General features: G+C 43.2%; 1 long non-coding RNA gene across 1 annotated transcript; it reads left to right on the top strand.

Annotated features, from left to right (window-relative positions):
* The first annotated feature begins 1067 nt into the window (after nucleotides 1–1067).
* LOC118822144 lies at nucleotides 1068–2300 on the top strand. Its single transcript, XR_005008417.1, has 4 exons — nucleotides 1068–1229; nucleotides 1411–1466; nucleotides 1550–1573; nucleotides 2262–2300. It is a non-coding gene; the product is annotated as an uncharacterized LOC118822144 (long non-coding RNA).
* The last annotated feature ends 6175 nt before the right edge of the window (nucleotides 2301–8475 follow it).

The following is an 8475-nucleotide window of genomic DNA, read 5'->3' as shown; positions in this document are numbered from 1 at the left end:
TGTTTGATGTTTGTATGAGTTTACTGTTTAGTGTTTGATGTTTGTATGTGTTTGTATGAGTTTCGTGTTTAGTGTTTGATGTTTGTATGAGTTTGTATGAGTTTAGTGTTTAATGTTTGATGTTTGTATGAGTTTAGTGTTTGATGTTTGTATGAGTTTAGTGTTTAGTGTTTGATGTTTGTATGAGTTTGTATGAGTTTAGTGTTTAGTGTTTGATGTTTGTATGAGTTTGTATGAGTTTAGTGTTTAGTGTTTGATGTTTCTATGAGTTTGTATGAGTTTGTAAGAGTTTAGTGTTTGATGTTTGTATGAGTTTGTATGAGTTTAGTGTTTAGTGTTTGATGTTTGTATGAGTTTGTATGAGTTTAGTGTTTAGTGTTTGATGTTTGTATGAGTTTAGTCTTTAGTGTTTGATGTTTGTATGAGTTTGTATCAGTTTGTAAGAGTTTAGTGTTTAGTGTTTGATGCTTGTATGAGTTTGTATGAGTTTCAGTGTTTAGTGTTTGATGCTTGTATCAGTTTGTATGAGTTTGTATGAGTTTAGTGTTTAGTGTTTGATGTTTGTATGAGTTTGTATCAGTTTGTAAGAGTTTAGTGTTTAGTGTTTGATGCTTGTATGAGTTTGTATGAGTTCAGTGTTTAGTGTTTGATGCTTGTATCAGTTTGTATGAGTTTGTATGAGTTTAGTGTTTAGTGTTTGATGTTTGTATCAGTTTGTATGAGTGTTTAGTTTATCACAGTGTTTAGTTCATCACAGCATGTATGAATGATGAGACTGAGATCAGATCTAGTCTTCACATCTGAACCACAACATTAAATCACTGAGAGAGCAGCTTTAGCCTCTGGGTAACGTACATCATTAAGAGGCTTCACAACAACTACATAACAAACATAATAATGATCCTTTCGGCCTGACTTAGCAGTGAGTCATCAGCTTTAAGGCCTCGTTTACCTTCACAGCAATTTCATCTAATTGAATTCATCAAGAATCTGCTGGCTTTTCAGAACTCTGTGTGGTCCTGAAGGAGGGAGAATAACACAGACAGCTTGGCTTTATGGGTGGAAAACGTAATGGAATCATCTGTATGTTGGTCTGAGGGCGAGAGCTGTGATTGGCTGAGAGATGCTGATGGGAATGTTTAAATTCTTCCCTTCTGAAGAGGAACGGACAGATTTTACGGAGAAATCCCGACGTTTGTGGAGTTAATGGGAGTATATTAGAGGATAAAGTGAGTACTGTTAATTTACGGTGGATTTACTGTATATTTACTGTATGTTAACTGTATATTAACCACAGCAACTAAGCATTTTAATGTCTCTCTCTCTCTGTCTCTCTCTCTCTCTCTCTCTCTCTGCTCTCTCTCTCTCTCTCTCTCTCTCGCTCTCTCTGTCTCTCTCTCTGTCTCTCAGGTATGGAGGTGTTGGTTCTCCTCTCCTGTCTGCTGGCTGGATCTGCAGCATTTCCCGTATGTGACTGTATATTTGCTGTGTTCTGTTCTCTCGGTTCTCCTCAGATCTCTGATCTTTACTCTCGGCTCTGTGTTTGCAGGTTGCTGAGAGCGACAGTAACGAGGTGAGTTCATCAGTTTACTGTTCTGTTTATGAATACGGAGGTTATGTGTGTTCAAATCATCAAAGCTGTCAGACATTATCACTGTCAGATCAGATACCTAGAACCTTTAATCTGAACGCCAGCTCCCCAACACCACACTGCAGATTAAAATGAATGTGGTATTAATGTTCTCTGATTTAGAGGTTATAAACATTTTACAGGTTCTATTTAATGTAATAGAAATGTTCTCCAGGTTCTGAGATACGTCCTGATATATGTAATAGAAATGTTCTCCAGGTTCTGAGATGTATGCAGATGTTCCCAGGTTCTGATGAATGTAATAGAAATGTTCCCTAGGTTCTGATAAATGTAATGCAGATGTTCTCCAGGTTCTGATGAATGTAATGCAGATGTTCTCCAGGTTCTGATGAATGTTATGTAGATGTTCTCCAGGTTCTGATGAATGTAATGCAGATGTTCTCCAGGTTCTGATGAATGTTATGTAGATGTTCTCCAGGTTCTGATGAATGTTATGCAGATGTTCTCCAGGTTCTGATGAATGTAATGCAGATGTTCTCCAGGTTCTGATGAATGTTATGTAGATGTTGTCCAGGTTCTGATGAATGTGATGTAGATGTTCTCCAGGTTCTGATGAATGTTATGTAGATGTTGTCCAGGTTCTGATGAATGTGATGAAAATGTTCTGCAGGTTCTGCCGCAGGTACAGAGGGTCTCTGGAGCTCTGTGTCATCAGGTGAGGAGCTGATTCAGGACTCATGTGTTACGGAACCTCCTAAAGGACTGAATGATGAAGTCATCGTTTCCCACTGAAGTGACTGTGAACTGTAAATGTGCTGTTTACAGTGTTTTAATTTTGCTTATTCATTAAGAATCCAGTGAGGAAATAGCTGAGTTTCCCATTCCATATCAGCTAAATTCACCTTTGACCTCGACCTGCTGCACCGAGTCAGTCTGAGCATCACTGACCGAGTCAGTCTGAGACAGTTTCTCAGTTTCAGTGTAGATCGTGTACATAAACACAGAGCTGAGCCTGTTAGACTGTTCTAGATTCAGTTTGGTCTGTTCTGATGGTGAAAATTCTCATGTATTGCAGGTGAATCAGAAAAACGCAGTTCAGCTGGTGTTACCGATTCATTAAAACAAACTATCAGATCTGAGTCACATTAAGGCAAAAAATCAGATTTGTGTTCACACAGTCCTGAAAACATCAGATCTGAGTCACATTAGGGCAAAAAAATCAGATTTGTGTTCACACAGTCCTGAAAACATCAGATCTGAGTCACATTAAGGCAAAAAATCAGATTTGTGTTCACACAGTCCTGAAAACATCAGATCTGAGTCACATTAGGGTAAAAAATCTGATTTGTGCCACGTCAACCTGGTAATGTGAACGTAGCCAAAGAGTCGCAGCTGATTTAAAATCAGCTCTCAGATTTGCAGATTTATACCAACTTGTGTGTGTTTCTCCATTTTCCCTCAGCCGAACTTTGCAGCACTGTGTCCTCCATACGTCCCTGGGAGCGTCCGGCCTGGTCCTCTTCCTGCAGACTCAGACGAGAATGAGGAAGAGGAGGAGAAAGAAGAGGAGCCTAAAGAGCCTGAACCAACTCAGAGCTCTACTGTTGGACCTACAGGATCAACCACTCCAAGCACTGTGGTCATATCTACAACCAAACCATCAGGTCCAGGTGTTGTGCCTGGACAAAGTATGACAGTAAGTCCAGGTGTGGTGCAAGATCCTGATATTATACCTGGTCTAACTCCAGGTGTTGTCCCTGGCCCTGGTGTGGTAGTAAGCCCAGGTGTGGTACAAAGTCCTGATGTGTTACCCACTCTAGCTCCAGGTGTTGTTCCTGGACAAGGTGTGGTAGTAAGCCCAGGTGTGGTACAAGGTGGATTGTAATGTGAAAAGTTTTTCCCAACTCATTTTGGAGCATTTCTACTGATCCATTTGTCATAAAATTTCCACACAATGCTAAGGGCAGCTGGTGTTACAAAAATGGCTACGCTCACATTACAAGCCTCGTTGCTCATATCAGATTTTTTGCTCAAATCCGATCTCTCTGACAGGACGGTTCACACTCGTTTAGGTAAGTGACTCAAATCAGTCATTAATGTGATGAACCAGCGTCCTGAAATGACCCTCATGAGCTCATCCTACTCAGTAACGTCACGTGAATGAATCACGTTCATCATCAGCACAAACTAACGAGCAGAACGAGCTTCGCTGAGAAGATCATTAACTCTGATCAGCTCTCAGCTTCATTATTAGAGCGAGATGAAGGAGAAAAAGGTGAGATGAGCTGCTTTTCCACCGTTTACAGGCTTTAACGTTCACAAACCCTGAAACCATCACATCTGAGTCACATTAGTGCAAAAAATCAGATTTGTGCCACTTCAACCTGTTTTCAGGGTTGTGTGCACATGCAAATCTGATCTTTTCAAATTCGACCTGAGTCACTTTCATATGTGGTCCTAGATTGGATACATATCCGATTTGTGGCCATGCGATCTTAATGTGACACTCAGATTAGAATTCAGATTAGATTAAGATTAAGAGACCCTTATTAGTCCCACAATGGGGAAATTTCACCTCTGCATTTAACCCATCCGTGCAGTGAAACACCACATACACACTAGTGAACACACACGCTAGGGGGTAGTGAACACACTTGCCCGGAGCGGTGGGCAGCCCTATCCACAGCGCCCGGGGAGCAGCTGGGGCTTAGGTGCCTTGCTCAAGGGCACCTCAATCACAAGCTGTCGGCTCAAGGGATCAAACCGGTGACCTCCGGTCACAGGGCTGGTTCCCTAACCTCCAGCCCACGACTTCCCCCCAGTGATGGAATGGGGGAAATTCTATGCTTTTCTCCCACTGGGCGTGGGCCATCATTCAGCGTTACCATGACAGCAGCGCCGAACAGAAGTTAAAGCCTGTAAACGGTGGAAAAGCAGCTCATCTCACCTTTTTCTCCTTCGTCTCGCTCTAATAATGAAGCTGAGAGCTGATCAGAGTTAATGATCTTCTCAGCGAAGCTCGTTCTGCTCGTTAGTTTGTGCTGATGATGAACGTGATTCATTCACGTGACGTTACTGAGTAGGATGTGCGCATGAGGGTCATTTCAGGACGCCGGTTCGTCACATTAATGACAGATCTGAGTCACTTACCTAAACGAGTGTGAACCGTCCTGTCAGAGAGATCGGATTTGAGCAATGAGGCTTGTAATGTGAACGTAATTTGCAGATTTATACCAACTTGTGTGTGTTTCTCTATTTTCCCTCAGCCGAACTTTGCAGCGCTGTATCCTCCATACGTCCCTGGGAGCGTCCGGCCTGGTCCTCCTCCTGCAGACTCAGACGAGAATGAGGAAGAGGAGGAGAAAGAAGAGGAGCCTAAAGAGCCCGAACCAACTCAGAGCTCTACTGTTGGACCTACAGGATCAACCACCCCAAGCACTGTGGTCATATCTACACCCAAACCATCAAGTCCAGGTGTTGTGCCTGGACAAAGTGTGGCAGTAAGTCCAGGTGTGGTGCAAGATCCTGCTATTATACCTGGTCTAACTCCAGGTGTTGTCCCTGGCCCTGGTGTGATAGAAAGCCAAGGTGTGGTACAAGGTCCTGATGTGTTACCCACTCTAGCTCCAGGTGTTGTTCCTGGACCAGGTGTGGTAGAAAGCCAAGGTGTGGTACAAGGTCCTGATGTGTTATCCACTCTAGCTCCAGGTGTTGTTCCTGGACCTGGTGTGGTAGTAAGCCTAGGTGTGGTACAAGGTCCTGATGTGTTATCCACTCTAGCTCCAGGTGTTGTTCCTGGACCTGGTGTGGTAGTAAGCCTAGGTGTGGTGCAAGGTCCTGATATTTCACCTGGTCTAACTCCAGGTGTTGCCCCTGGACTAGATATGGTAGTAAGCCCAGGTGTGGTACAAAGTCCTGATATTTCACCTGGTCTAGCTCCAGGTATTGTGCCTGGACCAGGTGTAGTAGTACCTCCAGGTGTGGTACCAAGTCTAGATGTTTTACCTGGTCTTGCTCCAGTTGTTGCACTTGGACCACATGTAGTAGTAAGTCCAAGTGGAACAGCTGGTCAGAGAGTAATACCTATTCCAGGTGTTTCTGGAGGTGTTAACCCAGGCGTGAACACAATTATTGCTCTACCGCCAGGTGTGGATGTAGGTACAGTTGTTAACCTTGGTGGTCATAGAGGTGATATGCCTGTGGCTGCAGGTTTTGGGGGGAAACCAGGTGTTGTGAGCTTTGGTCTGGAGCCAGGTAAGAGTGTGATGTTGGACGGATCGCTGTTGCTACCAGGGGTAGCTGCAGGTGTGGAGGGGTGGGGCATACCTGTCCTCATCTCACCTGGACTGGCAGGACTCAAAGCTCCAGTCATTGTCCCTCCAAAGCCCCTGACCCCAGCAATAATCTGGACATGCCTCAAACAGAGTACCTGACTCTGGAGAGCTCTATTCTGGAGCCAAATTCAGGCTGTATAACCAAAATTCCTGTCTGAGTGATTCATGTTAAGATAAATAAGAGCTCCGTCAGATTTACGTGTCTGAATCGCACTAAACTTGAAATACACTCTTTTCACTGGGCAGAAAACCTGTCTACTGTAATCACAATCCTGATCTTGTATGGAATGTTTACCTGCTGTTCTTCCTTTTAATAAAATACGGTACTATGCACTCATGACTCCTGGTTGTTTTCAATCTACAGTTACTATAAAAACAGTTGTTGATCTGATGTTCATCTATGTTTCCACTGTAATTTGGCTATCAGGTCTGGCCCAGAGGGAAGCACCCACCTGCTGACCAGCAGCGCTCTCAGTCATTATGTAGCCCACTCTTGTGTTAGCATAACACTTTTTGTGCTAGCACCACAGTGGGGTAGCTAGTCTTTTGCTAGCACAGTGGTATCACAGAACTGTGTACCCACTAACAGTTGCTCTGCGAGCGTAACACAAGCTAGACAACTAGTGCTGGGGTTCCTTTCCTGCTGAAAAAGACCTTTAGAACCTGAGGATTAATTGCCTTAATGGTTACCATTATAGACGACTAGTTTATGTAGGGCACCATTAGATTCCATTTAGGCAGCAATCAAATGTGTCTGGAATCTGAACTCCTGTTAAACCATTACAGTCCATACTCTGTGACATCAACCCATCAGGAAAACTCTAAAACCATTAGAGACCATTGGACGCACTGAGGTAGCTCGCTAGCTAGTGACTTTAAGCTATAAGGTATCTCCCCAGATAGCAAGAGTGTAGCTGGCCACTGTTGGCCCGCTGATGGCAAAGCTGGTGGTCCACTGGCCTTATGCTCAGTGTTATCCGGGTGGTCCGGTGGTTAAGCAGAGTATTAGACAAAATTCCACATTTCCTCGCTCTTTTTTCACTTACAGTCCACATCACTTACATTTCCTTCCTTCCTTCCTTTCTTCAGTTATCCTTCAGTTCATTTAGTGAATAATTTTAATCTGCTCAGTTTCAGCAGCAAAACTTTCTATAAAATCATTTTATATCAGGTCTAATCATTGTTTTTTCCTCTCAGTTGTTTGTTTATTTTCTAAAATAAAAGGCTGTTTGCATTTAAAAATACGTTTGGGGAGATCAAAAACTAGTTTGTGGTCCCAGGGTGGTCCAGCAGTGGCAAACTGTCAGTTTGGGTGCCGACCTTATCAAGCCAGTGGACCGATATATGCTCGCTGTCTGGGTCTCTTCTTAGACACATCTGAGTCACTCTGACCTCATTCCAAGGTCTGTTACTTTGTACTGTGGGATTTTTTTTGTTTTCCTACTAGAAAAACCAGTATCCCCGATAGCAAGAGGATGTTTGCGCTGTTGGCAAAGCTGGCGGCTCACTGAGCAAAACGCCATTTTCATTTTCTATCAGGCCTCGTCATTACTTTTCTTCTGCCAGTTGTTTGTAATGTTTGCCTTAGTTTATTTTCTAAAATAAAAGTCTCTGTACTCTTAAAATCTGTTCGAGGAGATTAAAACTAGTCTGAGCTTGTATGGAGGACAATAATCTGGGTGGTCCGAGGATGGACCAGCAGGGGCAAGCAGTCAGCATGCAGGACACCAGCAAATCCAGATGTGTTTTGGAAGCTGGTATGCTGGTCAACAAGCACCACCATGCTGGGTGACCAGCTAAACCAGCACCAGACCAACATAAATCATCTTATACCAGCATGCTTTCAATGCTGGTCTGTGCTGTTTTCAGCAGAGTTAGCTACCAAGCTAATAATGTTTGCCTTCGAGGTGGTTTAGGCCTCATTATTTGGCTGCACCTGGGTTTCTGGGTTTGACAGCAAAGCTCGCTGCCCCCTGGCTTTTTGCTCAGCGTTTTCAGGGCGGCCCACTGGTGGTTAAGTAGAGTGTTAGAAATAATCACACTTTTAATCCCTCATTTGTTCACTCACAGTCCAATTTACTTATTTGTCCATCAATTCCTTATTTTGTTATCCTTTGTAAATTCGTTTTGTAAATAATTTTAACAGCAATATCATAAATAAAGCCGGTTACACAGCATCAGCAACATCTAAATCATTTTACATCAGGCCCAGTAATTAATGTAATTTCTCTCTGTAATTTGGAATATTTGTCTTATTTTCCAAAATAAAAGTCTATGTGAATTTAAAATCTTTGAGGAGATTAAAAAACTAGTAAGACCTTCTATGCAGGACAATAATCTGGGTGGTCTGACGTGGACCAGCAGTGGCCACAGTCCGCAGGGTGCCACCTTATCAAGCCAGCGGACCGATATCTGCCCGCTATCAGGATGCGGAGTCTGTGTAAAGTTTGTCCACACAGCTAAAGGTTATACTAGCTAGCTGCCCAGGGGTCATTTCCCATGTTCCCTGAGCCATTATTTTCTCTTTGAAATGTCTAAGAAACAGCCCTA

This window comes from Colossoma macropomum, unplaced genomic scaffold (genome assembly GCF_904425465.1).
Source record: "Colossoma macropomum unplaced genomic scaffold, Colossoma_macropomum, whole genome shotgun sequence".
In the NCBI taxonomy this organism is placed as follows: Eukaryota; Metazoa; Chordata; class Actinopteri; order Characiformes; family Serrasalmidae; genus Colossoma; species Colossoma macropomum.
Note: the sequence above shows the minus strand (reverse complement) of the source record. Positions and strands in the feature narration are given on the sequence as shown.